This window comes from Heteronotia binoei, chromosome 11 (genome assembly GCF_032191835.1).
Source record: "Heteronotia binoei isolate CCM8104 ecotype False Entrance Well chromosome 11, APGP_CSIRO_Hbin_v1, whole genome shotgun sequence".
NCBI lineage: Eukaryota > Metazoa > Chordata > Lepidosauria > Squamata > Gekkonidae > Heteronotia > Heteronotia binoei.
Window position 1 is genome coordinate 79,826,782 of NC_083233.1, and position 11,938 is coordinate 79,838,719.

Sequence of the window (11,938 nt, forward strand, 5' to 3'; positions counted from 1 at the left end):
CCTTGCACTTAACCACTACACCAAACTGTGCCTTTCTCTGTGCATTTATTTGCCTTTGGCTGCCACTAGAAAGACTTTCCCATTCGGGCGTACCGTCCTGCCGCTGAGAAGGTTAAGCACATGCCCTCCTTTTCGTTTTGCATTTTATAATTTTAGATCAGTCGTTAAACACAATGTGTGATGCACAAATAATTCTGTCGTTTCTCCTTTTTTACCAAGCGGTTTGCCGTGCTCTTTAATGCAGCCTCACCGTGCAATTATTGGGGTTTTTTTTGTTTTGTTATACTACTTTGGTGCAACATTTAATGATTTCCCAAAAGCTCTGAGAGGACCCTGGAGTATTGATCGAGCTGCAGTTTCAAGTGAGTCACGGCTCACGCAGGGCGGTCTTAATACAAATTGCTCGGTGTGGCATGTGCTCTCGCCCGTGGCTCTGCGACACGGATCCCTTGAAAAGTAAATAACCAATCTGGGGGCCGGGTAAATATTGCCCTTGGGGGAGCTGGGCTGTGCGTCACTCCCACTGAGCCGCTTGCGATTGTGCTTCTCGAAGGCAGCTCCTGACGGCTCCATGGGCCTGTGCAATTCTCCCGGCTCTCTCTTCTGGGAAACTCTGTGCATTGAGAGCTGCACATGGAAGGCTGGGGGAACGCTTTGGCTCTGTGGGGAGGCGACGGAAGCCCAGAGTATTATGGGCGCATTTGGTGCGCTTCCCATCATCTATGGCAGGGGTGGCCAAACTTGCTTAACGTAAGAGCCACATAGAATAGACGTCAGATGTTTGAGAGCCACAAGACATGAATGTTAGACGTTTGAGAGAAGGAAAGAAGGAAGGAAGGAGGGAAAATAGATGGAGAGGGAGAAAGAGGTAGAAAGAAAGCAACTTTAACTTTAAATGCATTCTCCAAGCTGCTGACTGGCTTGGCTTGGCGAAGTGATTTAAAGAGAGAAATGCCTTCTCCAAGGTGGCTGATTGGGCGGTGGGGGCTTGAAGAGCAACACGATATGTGTGAAAGAGCCGCATGTGGCTCATGAGCCTCAGTTTGGCCACCCCTGATCTATGGCATTCAAGGTGGTTAAAAAAAAATCCCAAAACATTTCCCAGCATTTTCAAAGGTTGTATATGTAAAATGTAGGAATGGCAGTATAGGTGAATAGTGAACCAGCAGCAGCAGAAGAAGAAGATAGAAGCTATTGGATTGATACCCCAACCTGAATCTCATAATATCAGAGTGGTTTACAATCTCCTTTACCTTCCCCCCCTTCCACAACAGACACCCTGTGTGGTAGGTGGGGCTGAGAGAGCTCTGACAGAAACTGTCTTTCAAGGACAACTGCTGCGAGAACTATGGCTGACCCAAGGCCATTCCAGCAGCTGCCAGCGGAGGAGTGGGGAATCAAACCTGGTTCTCCCAAGATAAGAGTCCGCGCACTTAATGACTACACCAAACTGGCAGCAACTCAAACTAACACCATGTCAGGATTCAGGAACTGTAACTTCCAGTATTGGTGAGTCTTAACAGACGACCAAACAAATCTCAGCGGCAAAGACTTCGGCAGCCTAAAAACCTAAGAGTAGCCATGTTGGATCAGGCCAATGGCCTATCCTGTCCAACACTCTGTGTCAAATAAGAGAAGCCATATTGGATCAGGCCAATGGCCCATCCAGTCCAACACTCTGTGTCACATAAGAACATCAGAGAAGCCATGTTGGATCAGGCCAGTGGCCCATCCAGTCCAACACTCTGTGTCACATAAGAACATAAGAGAAGCCATGTTGGATCGGGCCAATGGCCCATCCAGTCCAACACTCTGTGTCACATAAGAACATAAGAGAAGCCATGTTGGATCGGGCCAATGGCCCATCCAAACCAACACTCTGTGTCACATAAGAACATAAGAGAAGCAATTTTGGATCAGGCCAATGGCCCATCCAGTCCAACACTCTGTGTCACATAAGAACATAAGAGAAGCCATTTTGGATCAGGCCAATGGCCCATCCAGTCCAACACTCTGTGTCACATAACATAAGAGAAGCCATGTTGGATCAGGCCAATGGCCTATCCTGTCCAACACTCTGTGTCACATAAGAACATAAGAGAAGCCATTTTGGATCAGGCCAATGGCCCATCCAGTCCAACACTCTGTGTCACATAAGAACATAAGAGAAGCCATTTTGGATCAGGCCAATGGCCCATCCAGTCCAACGCTCTGTGTCACATAAGAACATAAGAGAAGCCATGTTGGATCGGGCCAATGGCCCATCCAAACCAACACTCTGTGTCACATAAGAACATAAGAGAAGCCATTTTGGATCAGGCCAATGGCCCATCCAGTCCAACACTCTCTGTCACATAAGAACATAAGAGAAGCCATGTTGGATCAGGCCAATGGCCCATCCAGTCCAACACTCTGTGTCACATAACATAAGAGAAGCCATGTTGGATCAGGCCAATGGCCTATCCTGTCCAACACTCTGTGTCACATAAGAACATAAGAGAAGCCATTTTGGATCAGGCCAATGGCTCATCCAGTCCAACACTCTGTGTCACATCAGAACATAAGAGAAGCCATGTTGGATCAGGCCAGTGGCCCATCCAGTCCAACACCCTGTGTCACATAAGAGAAGCCATGTTGGATCGGGCCAATGGCCCATCCAAACCAACACTCTGTGTCACATAAGAACATAAGAGAAGCCATGTTGGATCAGGCCAATGGCCCATCCAGTCCAACGCTCTGTGTCACATAAGAACATAAGAGAAGCCATGTTGGATCAGGCCAATGGCCCATCCAGTCCAACACTCTGTGTCACATAAGAACATCAGAGAAGCCATTTTGGATCAGGCCAATGGCCCATGCAGTCCAACGCTCTGTGTCACATAAGAACATAAGAGAAGCCATGTTGGATCAGGCCAATGGCCCATCCAGTCCAACACTCTGTGTCACATAAGAACATAAGAGAAGCCATGTTGGATCAGGCCAATGGCCCATCCAGTCCAACGCTCTGTGTCACATAAGAACATAAGAGAAGCCATGTTGGATCAGGCCAATGGCCCATCCAGTCCAACACTCTGTGTCACATAAGAACATAAGAGAAGCCATGTTGGATCAGGCCAATGGCCCATCCAGTCCAACACTCTGTGTCACATAAGAACATAAGAGAAGCCATGTTGGATCAGGCCAATGGCCCATCCAGTCCAACACTCTGTGTCACATAAGAACATAAGAGAAGCCATGTTGGATCAGGCCAATGGCCCATCCAGTCCAACACTCTGTGTCACATAAGAACATAAGAGAAGCCATGTTGGATCAGGCCAATGGCCCATCCAGTCCAACACTCTGTGTCACATAAGAACATAAGAGAAGCCATTTTGGATCAGGCCAATGGCCCATGCAGTCCAACGCTCTGTGTCACATAAGAACATCAGAGAAGCCATGTTGGATCAGGCCAATGGCCCATCCAGTCCAACGCTCTGTGTCACATAAGAACATAAGAGAAGCCATGTTGGATCAGGCCAATGGCCCATCCAGTCCAACGCTCTGTGTCACATAAGAACATAAGAGAAGCCATGTTGGATCAGGCCAATGGCCCATCCAGTCCAACGCTCTGTGTCACATAAGAACATAAGAGAAGCCATGTTGGATCAGGCCAATGGCCCATCCAGTCCAACACTCTGTGTCACATAAGAACATAAGAGAAGCCATGTTGGATCAGGCCAATGGCCCATCCAGTCCAACACTCTGTGTCACATAAGAACATAAGAGAAGCCATGTTGGATCAGGCCAATGGCCCATCCAGTCCAACACTCTGTGTCACATAAGAACATAAGAGAAGCCATGTTGGATCAGGCCAATGGCCCATCCAGTCCAACACTCTGTGTCACATAAGAACATAAGAGAAGCCATGTTGGATCAGGCCAATGGCCCATCCAGTCCAACACTCTGTGTCACATAAGAACATAAGAGAAGCCATGTTGGATCAGGCCAATGGCCCATCCAGTCCAACACTCTGTGTCACATAAGAACATAAGAGAAGCCATGTTGGATCAGGCCAATGGCCCCTGCAGTCCAACACTCTGTGTCACATAAGAACATAAGAGAAGCCATGTTGGATCAGGCCAATGGCCCATCCAGTCCAACGCTCTGTGTCACATAAGAACATAAGAGAAGCCATGTTGGATCAGGCCAATGGCCCATCCAGTCCAACACTCTGTGTCACATAAGAACATAAGAGAAGCCATGTTGGATCAGGCCAATGGCCCATCCAGTCCAACACTCTGTGTCACATAAGAACATAAGAGAAGCCATGTTGGATCAGGCCAATGGCCCATCCAGTCCAACACTCTGTGTCACATAAAAACATAAGAGAAGCCATGTTGGATCAGGCCAATGGCCCATCCAGTCCAACACTCTGTGTCACATAAGAACATAAGAGAAGCCATGTTGGATCAGGCCAATGGCCCATCCAGTCCAACACTCTGTGTCACATAAGAACATAAGAGAAGCCATGTTGGATCAGGCCAATGGCCCATCCAGTCCAACACTCTGTGTCACATAAAAACATAAGAGAAGCCATGTTGGATCAGGCCAATGGCCCATCCAGTCCAACACTCTGTGTCACATAAGAACATAAGAGAAGCCATGTTGGATCAGGCCAATGGCCCATCCAGTCCAACACTCTGTGTCACATAAGAACATAAGAGAAGCCATGTTGGATCAGGCCAATGGCCCCTCCAGTCCAACACTCTGTGTCACATAAGAACATAAGAGAAGCCTTGTTGGATCAGGCCAATGGCCCCTCCAGTCCAACACTCTGTGTCACATAAGAACATAAGAGAAGCCATGTTGGATAAGGCCAATGGCCCCTCCAGTCCAACACTCTGTGTCACATAAGAACATAAGAGAAGCCCTGCTGGATCAGGTCACTGGCCCATCCAGTCCAACACTCTGTGTCACATAAGAACATAAGAGAAGCCATGTTGGATCAGGCCAATGGCCCCTCCAGTCCAACACTCTGTGTCACATAAGAACATAAGAGAAGCCATGTTGGATCAGGCCAATGGCCCCTCCAGTCCAACACTCTGTGTCACATAAGAACATAAGAGAAGCCATGTTGGATCAGGCCAATGGCCCCTCCAGTCCAACACTCTGTGTCACATAAGAACATAAGAGAAGCCATTTTGGATCAGGCCAATGGCCCCTCCAGTCCAACACTCTGTGTCACATAAGAACATAAGAGAAGCCATGTTGGATGAGGCCAGTGGTCCATCCAGTTCAACACTCTGTGTCACATAAGAACATAAGAGAAGCCATGTTGGATCAGGCCAATGGCCCTTCCATTCCAACACTCTGTGTCACATAAGAACATAAGAGAAGCCATGTTGGATCAGGCCAGTGGCCCATCCAGTCCAACACTCTGAGTCACATAAGAACATAAGAGAAGCCATGTTGGATCAGGCCAGTGGCCCCTCCAGTCCAACACTCTGTGTCACATAAGAACATAAGAGAAGCTATGTTGGATGAGGCCAGTGGTCCATCCAGTTCAACACTCTGTGTCACATAAGAACATAAGAGAAGCCATGTTGGATCAGGCCAATGGCCCTTCCATTCCAACACTCTGTGTCACATAAGAACATAAGAGAAGCCATGTTGGATCAGGCCAGTGGCCCATCCAGTCCAACACTCTGAGTCACATAAGAACATAAAAGAAGCCATGTTGGATCAGGCCAATGGCCCTTCCATTCCAACACTCTGTGTCACATAAGAACATAAGAGAAGCCATGTTGGATCAGGCCAGTGGCCCATCCAGTCCAACACTCTGAGTCACATAAGAACATAAGAGAAGCCACGTTGGATCAGGCCAGTGGCCCATCCAGTCCAACACTCTGTGTCACATAAGAACATAAGAGAAGCCATGTTGGATCAGGCCAGTGGCCCATCCAGTCCAACACTCTGAGTCACATAAGAACATAAGATAAGCCATGTTGGATGAGGCCAGTGGCCCATCCAGTCCAACAGTCTGTGTCACATAAGAACATAAGAGAAGCCCTGTTGGATGAGGCCAGTGGCCCCTCCAGTCCAACAGTCTGTGTCACATAAGAACATAAGAGAAGCCATGTTGGATCAGGCCAGTGGCCCATCCAGTCCAACAGTCTGTGTCACATAAGAACATAAGAGAAGCCCTGTTGGATGAGGCCAGTGGCCCCTCCAGTCCAACAGTCTGTGTCACATAAGAACATAAGAGAAGCCCTGTTGGATGAGCCCAGTGGCCCATCCAGTCCAACAGTCTGTGTCACATAAGAACATAAGAGAAGCCCTGTTGGATCAGGCCAGTGGCCCATCCAGTCCAACAGTCTGTGTCACATAAGAACATAAGAGAAGCCCTGTTGGTTGAGGCCAGTGGCCCCTCCAGTCCAACAGTCTGTGTCACATAAGAACATAAGAGAAGCCATGTTGGATCAGGCCAATGGCCCCTCAGTCCAACACTCTGTGTCACATAAGAACATAAGAGAAGCCCTGTTGGATCAGGCCAGTGGCCCATCCAGTCCAACAGTCTGTGTCACATAAGAACATAAGAGAAGCCCTGTTGGATGAGGCCAGTGGCCCCTCCAGTCCAACAGTCTGTGTCACATAAGAACATAAGAGAAGCCCTGTTGGATCAGGCCAATGGCCCCTCAGTCCAACACTCTGTGTCACATAAGAACATAAGAGAAGCCATGTTGGATGAGGCCAATGGCCCATCCAGTCCAACACTCTGTGTCACAGAAGAACATAAGAGAAGCCTTGTTGGATCAGGCCAATGGCCCATCCAGTCCAACACTCTGTGTCACATAAGAACATAAGAGAAGCCCTGTTGGATGAGGCCAGTGGCCCCTCCAGTCCAACAGTCTGTGTCACATAAGAACATAAGAGAAGCCCTGTTGGATCAGGCCAATGGCCCCTCAGTCCAACACTCTGTGTCACATAAGAGAAGCCATGTTGGATGAGGCCAATGGCCCTTCCATTCCAACACTCTGAGTCACATAAGAACATAAGAGAAGCCATGTTGGATCAGGCCAATGGCCCTTCCATTCCAACACTCTGTGTCACATAAGAACATAAGAGAAGCCATGTTGGATCAGGCCAGTGGCCCATCCAGACCAACACTCTGAGTCACATAAGAACATAAGAGAAGCCATGTTGGATCAGGCCAGTGGCCCCTCCAGTCCAACACTCTGTGTCACATAAGAACATAAGAGAAGCCATGTTGGATCAGGCCAGTGGCCTATCCAGTCCAACACTCTGTGTCACATAAGAACATAAGAGAAGCCATGTTGGATCAGGCCAGTGGCCCCTCCAGTCCAACACTCTGTGTCACATAAGAACATAAGAGAAGCCATGTTGGATCAGGCCAGTGGCCCCTCCAGTCCAACTCTCTGTGTCACATAAGAACATAAGAGAAGCCATGTTGGATCAGGCCAGTGGCCCCTCCAGTCCAACACTCTGTGTCACATAAGAACATAAAAGAAGCCTTGTTGGATCAGGCCAATGGCCCCTCCAGTCCAACACTCTGTGTCACAGAAGAACATAAGGGAAGCCTTGTTGGATCAGGCCAATGGCCCATCCAGTCCAACACTCTGTGTCACATAAGAACATAAAAGAAGCCATTTTGGATCAGGCCAATGGCCCATCCAGTCCAACACTCTGTGTCACATAAGAACATAAGAGAAGCCATTTTGGATCAGGCCAATGGCCCATCCAGTCCAACACTCTGTGTCACATAAGAACGTAAGAGAAGCTATGTTGGATCAGGCCTGTGGCCCATCCAGTCCAACACTCTGTGTCACATAAGAACATAAGAGAAGCCATGATGGATCAGGCCAGTGGCCCATCCAGTCCAACACTCTGTGTCACATAAGAACATAAGAGAAGCCCTGTTGGATCAGGCCAGTGGCCCATCCAGTCCAATACTCTGTGTCACATACGAACGTAAGAGAAGCCCTGTTGGATCAGGCCTGTGGCCCCTCCAGTCCAACACTCTGTGTCACATAAGAACATAAGAGAAGCCCTGTTGGATCAGGCCAGTGGCCCATCCAGTCCAATACTCTGTGTCACATAAGAACATAAGAGAAGCCATGTTGGATCCGGCCAGTGGCCCCTCCAGTCCAACACTCTGTGTCACATAAGAACATAAGAGAAACCATGTTGGATCAGACCAGTGGCCCATCCAGTCCAACACTCTGTATCACATAAGAACATAAGAAAAGCCATGTTGGATCAGGCCTATGGCCCATCCAGTCCAACACTCTGTGTCACATAAGAACATAAGAGAAGCCATGATGGATCAGGCCAGTGGCCCATCCAGTCCAACACTCTGTGTCACATAAGAACATAAGAGAAGCCCTGTTGGATCAGGCCAGTGGCCCATCCAGTCCAATACTCTGTGTCACATACGAACGTAAGAGAAGCCCTGTTGGATCAGGCCTGTGGCCCCTCCAGTCCAACACTCTGTGTCACATAAGAACATAAGAGAAGCCATGTTGGATCAGGCCAGTGGCCCATCCAGTCCAACACTCTGTGTCACATAAGAACATAAGAGAAGCCATGATGGATCAGGCCAGTGGCCCCTCCAGTCCAACACTCTGTGTCACATAAGAACACAAGAGAAGCCCTGTTGGATCAGGCCAGTGGCCCATCCAGTCCAATACTCTGTGTCACATACGAATGTAAGAGAAGCCCTGTTGGATCAGGCCTGTGGCCCCTCCAGTCCAACACTCTGTGTCACATAAGAACATAAGAGAAGCCATGTTGGATCAGGCCAGTGGCCCATCCAGTCCAACACTCTGTGTCACATAAGAACATAAGAGAAGCCATGATGGATCAGGCCAGTGGCCCCTCCAGTCCAACACTCTGTGTCACATAAGAACACAAGAGAAGCCCTGTTGGATCAGGCCTGTGGCCCCTCCAGTCCAACATTCTGTGTCACATAAGAACATAAGAGAAGCCATGTTGGATCAGGCCAGTGGCCCATCCAGTCCAACACTCTGTGTCACATTAGAACATAAGAGAAGCCATGATGGATCAGGCCAGTGGCCCCTCCAGTCCAACACTCCGTGTCACATAAGAACATAAGAGGCAGGCAATGGAGAACCAACTTTGAATGACTTTTGTCTTGAAATCTTTCAGGGTCACCAAAAATCAGCTGTGACTTGCTGGTTCCCTCCACCGCCAGTGTTCCCTGGAAGCCATGTTGGGGTGAGCTAGCTTACAGGTTTGTCTTAACTTAGGAAAAATGTTCCCAGAGCAGAGGTGGAATTCTAGCAGGCGCTCCTTTGCCTATTAGGCCACACACCCCTGATGTAGCCAGTCCTCCAAGAGCTTACAAGGCTCTTTTTTGTAAGCCCTTGGAGGATTGGCTACATCAGGGGGTGTGGCCTAATAGGCAAAGGCGCTCCTGCTAGAATTCCACCCCTACCCCTGAGCAAACGGTTTGTGCAGCAGCTCCCAACTTTAATGCCAGTAGTTTAGGAAGTAGAAATTTTGCTCACGAGACTCCACAGCTTAGAGGGAGCATTGTCCACCCCAATGACTTCATGCTTGGTTTCTATTGAAAACCAGCGTAGCTGGGCTATGTTCTCAGAATCTCTCTCTCTCGGCTTGACTTCGCGAACGAAGATTTAAGAAGGGTGCAGTAGTCCACGTCTGCTGCAGGCTCAGAATACAGAGGGCAGAAATAACAAATGTGCCGGAATTTATGCTGGTTTTTGGAGTTCAGCTCTCAGGTCTGCGGGATATGGATTGTTTGGGAGCAGGATTTTGTTTTATAGTGCGATCGTTCCGTGTCCTGTCCTGGAGAAGGGGCCGTAGCTCAGTGGTAGAGTATTCGCCCAGCATACAGGAAGCTCAAGTTCCAATCCCCAGCATCTCCAGATAAAAGGCCAGTGGTCCATCTAGTCCAGCATCCCATCTCACACAAAGGCCAGCCAGTTCCTCTGGAGAGATGACAACAACGCATAGAGATCAAGGTCTTCCCCTGATAAGAAGTTCTCAGAAGAGCCCTGCTGGATCGGACCAGTGAGGGTCCATCCAGTCCAGCATCCTGCCTCACTCAGTGGCCAACCAGTTCCTCTGGAAAGCCAACAACAAGGCATAGAGGCCAGGGCCTTCCTTTGACGTTGCCTCCTAGAGTAGGAGGTGACGTGAAAGATCTTTAGCTTGAGACCCTGGAGAGCCACTGCCAGTCTAAGTAGACAAGACAGACCTTGAAGGACTAATGGGCTGATTCAGTCCTTTCTCTTGAGGCTTTGTTCTTAGTTGAAGTTTTTCTCTGGCTCTTTTCTTGCGCTTCAGGTTTGGTGATGGACAGGAGCGGCCCTGGGATGCAAGATAGTCTTTGGGGCGGGGAGCAGGTTCCAGATTTGGATATGACCAGGGGGTTTTTTGTAGTAGGAACTCCTTTGCATATTAGGCCCCATCCCCCCGGGTGTAGCCAATCCTCCTGGAGCTTACAGTAGGCTCTGTACTAAGAACTTTGTAAGCTCTTGGAGGATTGGCTACATAGGGGGGTGGGGGTGGGGCCTAATATGCAAAGGAGTTTCTGCTACAAAAAGAGCCCTGGATATGACTGCCCAGGAGGAGAGCATACACAAACCCGTAATGCTTCCAGGAGCCTTATAGTGAACTCCTAAATATACATGTACATCCCGAGCAGGGAGCTGTTCTCTTGCAGGGCCCAGGAGGGGAGTCCAAGCCCGGAGATGCTGGCTGTCCAAGCGGGGAGCTGTCCCTTAGCTGCCCAGGCAGAAGAAGCGACAGACCGGGCCTCAAGAGGTCCGTAGGTTAAGATGTGGAATTCGCTGGCAGAGATTGTAGCGATGGTCACAGGCCTGGGTAAAGATTCATCGTCTGTCAGTGTCTGCTAGCCATGGTGGCTGAGGGGAAACTCAGTTGGGGAAACGGGTGGAATATAAATAAACAAATAATATAATAATAAAAATAACAGCAACAACAACTCCACATTCAGAGGCACTAAACCTCTGAATCCCAGAGCCAGGAGGCAACCTCAGGGGAAGACCTTGACCTCTATGCCTTGTTGTTGGCTCTCCAGAGGAAGTGGCTGGAAGGATAAAGATAAATTTTTTAAAAATCCAAGGAGGTGAGGCTGCTGCCGGGGAGCTCCCCAATCTTTGGGGCGTTGGCTGGCCTTTTGCTCATGCCGCTTCAACCTGGGCCTTCGTATTCAGCAAGGCCTGAGTGGAGGGCCCCCAGGGGTGAAGACGTGCTTGTTTAATGGCGCCCCCTTGGCAAGGGTGCGACTTCCGTTTGCAAGCGGCTGGGTCCCTGCCTCCAAGGGGCATGCATGCTTGTTCTCTGGCCACCTCTGGAGCTGGCAGAGAGGGCAAGATTCCAGCATCCACACGATCCCGACGGCGTTCTTTGCCACAGCCAGGATTGAGTCTCGGCACCCTTTTCGGTAGCGAGGGAATGAGGGAGGCTGGCGAGCAGGCCGAGTTCCCTGCATTCCGAACGCTGCTTCCCTTCCCCCTCCATCCCTCCCTCTCCCCCTCCCCCTAATTTGATTCCTCTCTATTGAAATCCGGCCTTCAGAGTATTGCTGCAGTAAATATCTGATTAGCAAAGCCGGCGCCGAGGCAACCCAGAGACATCTTTCTGTCGGAGGGAAAAGCGGGCGCATCTTCTGCCAGGCGAGAAGCTTCGTTGCCACCGTGCCTCCTGCGACAGTCCTTTTCTCTCCCATAAAAGCAGCTAATTAACATTATTCTTTAATTATTGCCTCTATCAACAAGGGGTCTGATTTCTAGCAGCAGGGTAGCCGGCTTTCTCTCCAGCTACCCCAAGACGAACGCTTCCGTTCCTGTTGCCTGTTGGAATGAATTTGCTGTCATCTGCCGTTTGTCACTTAATGGGGACTCTCGGGTAACGCCGGTGCGTCGGAGTG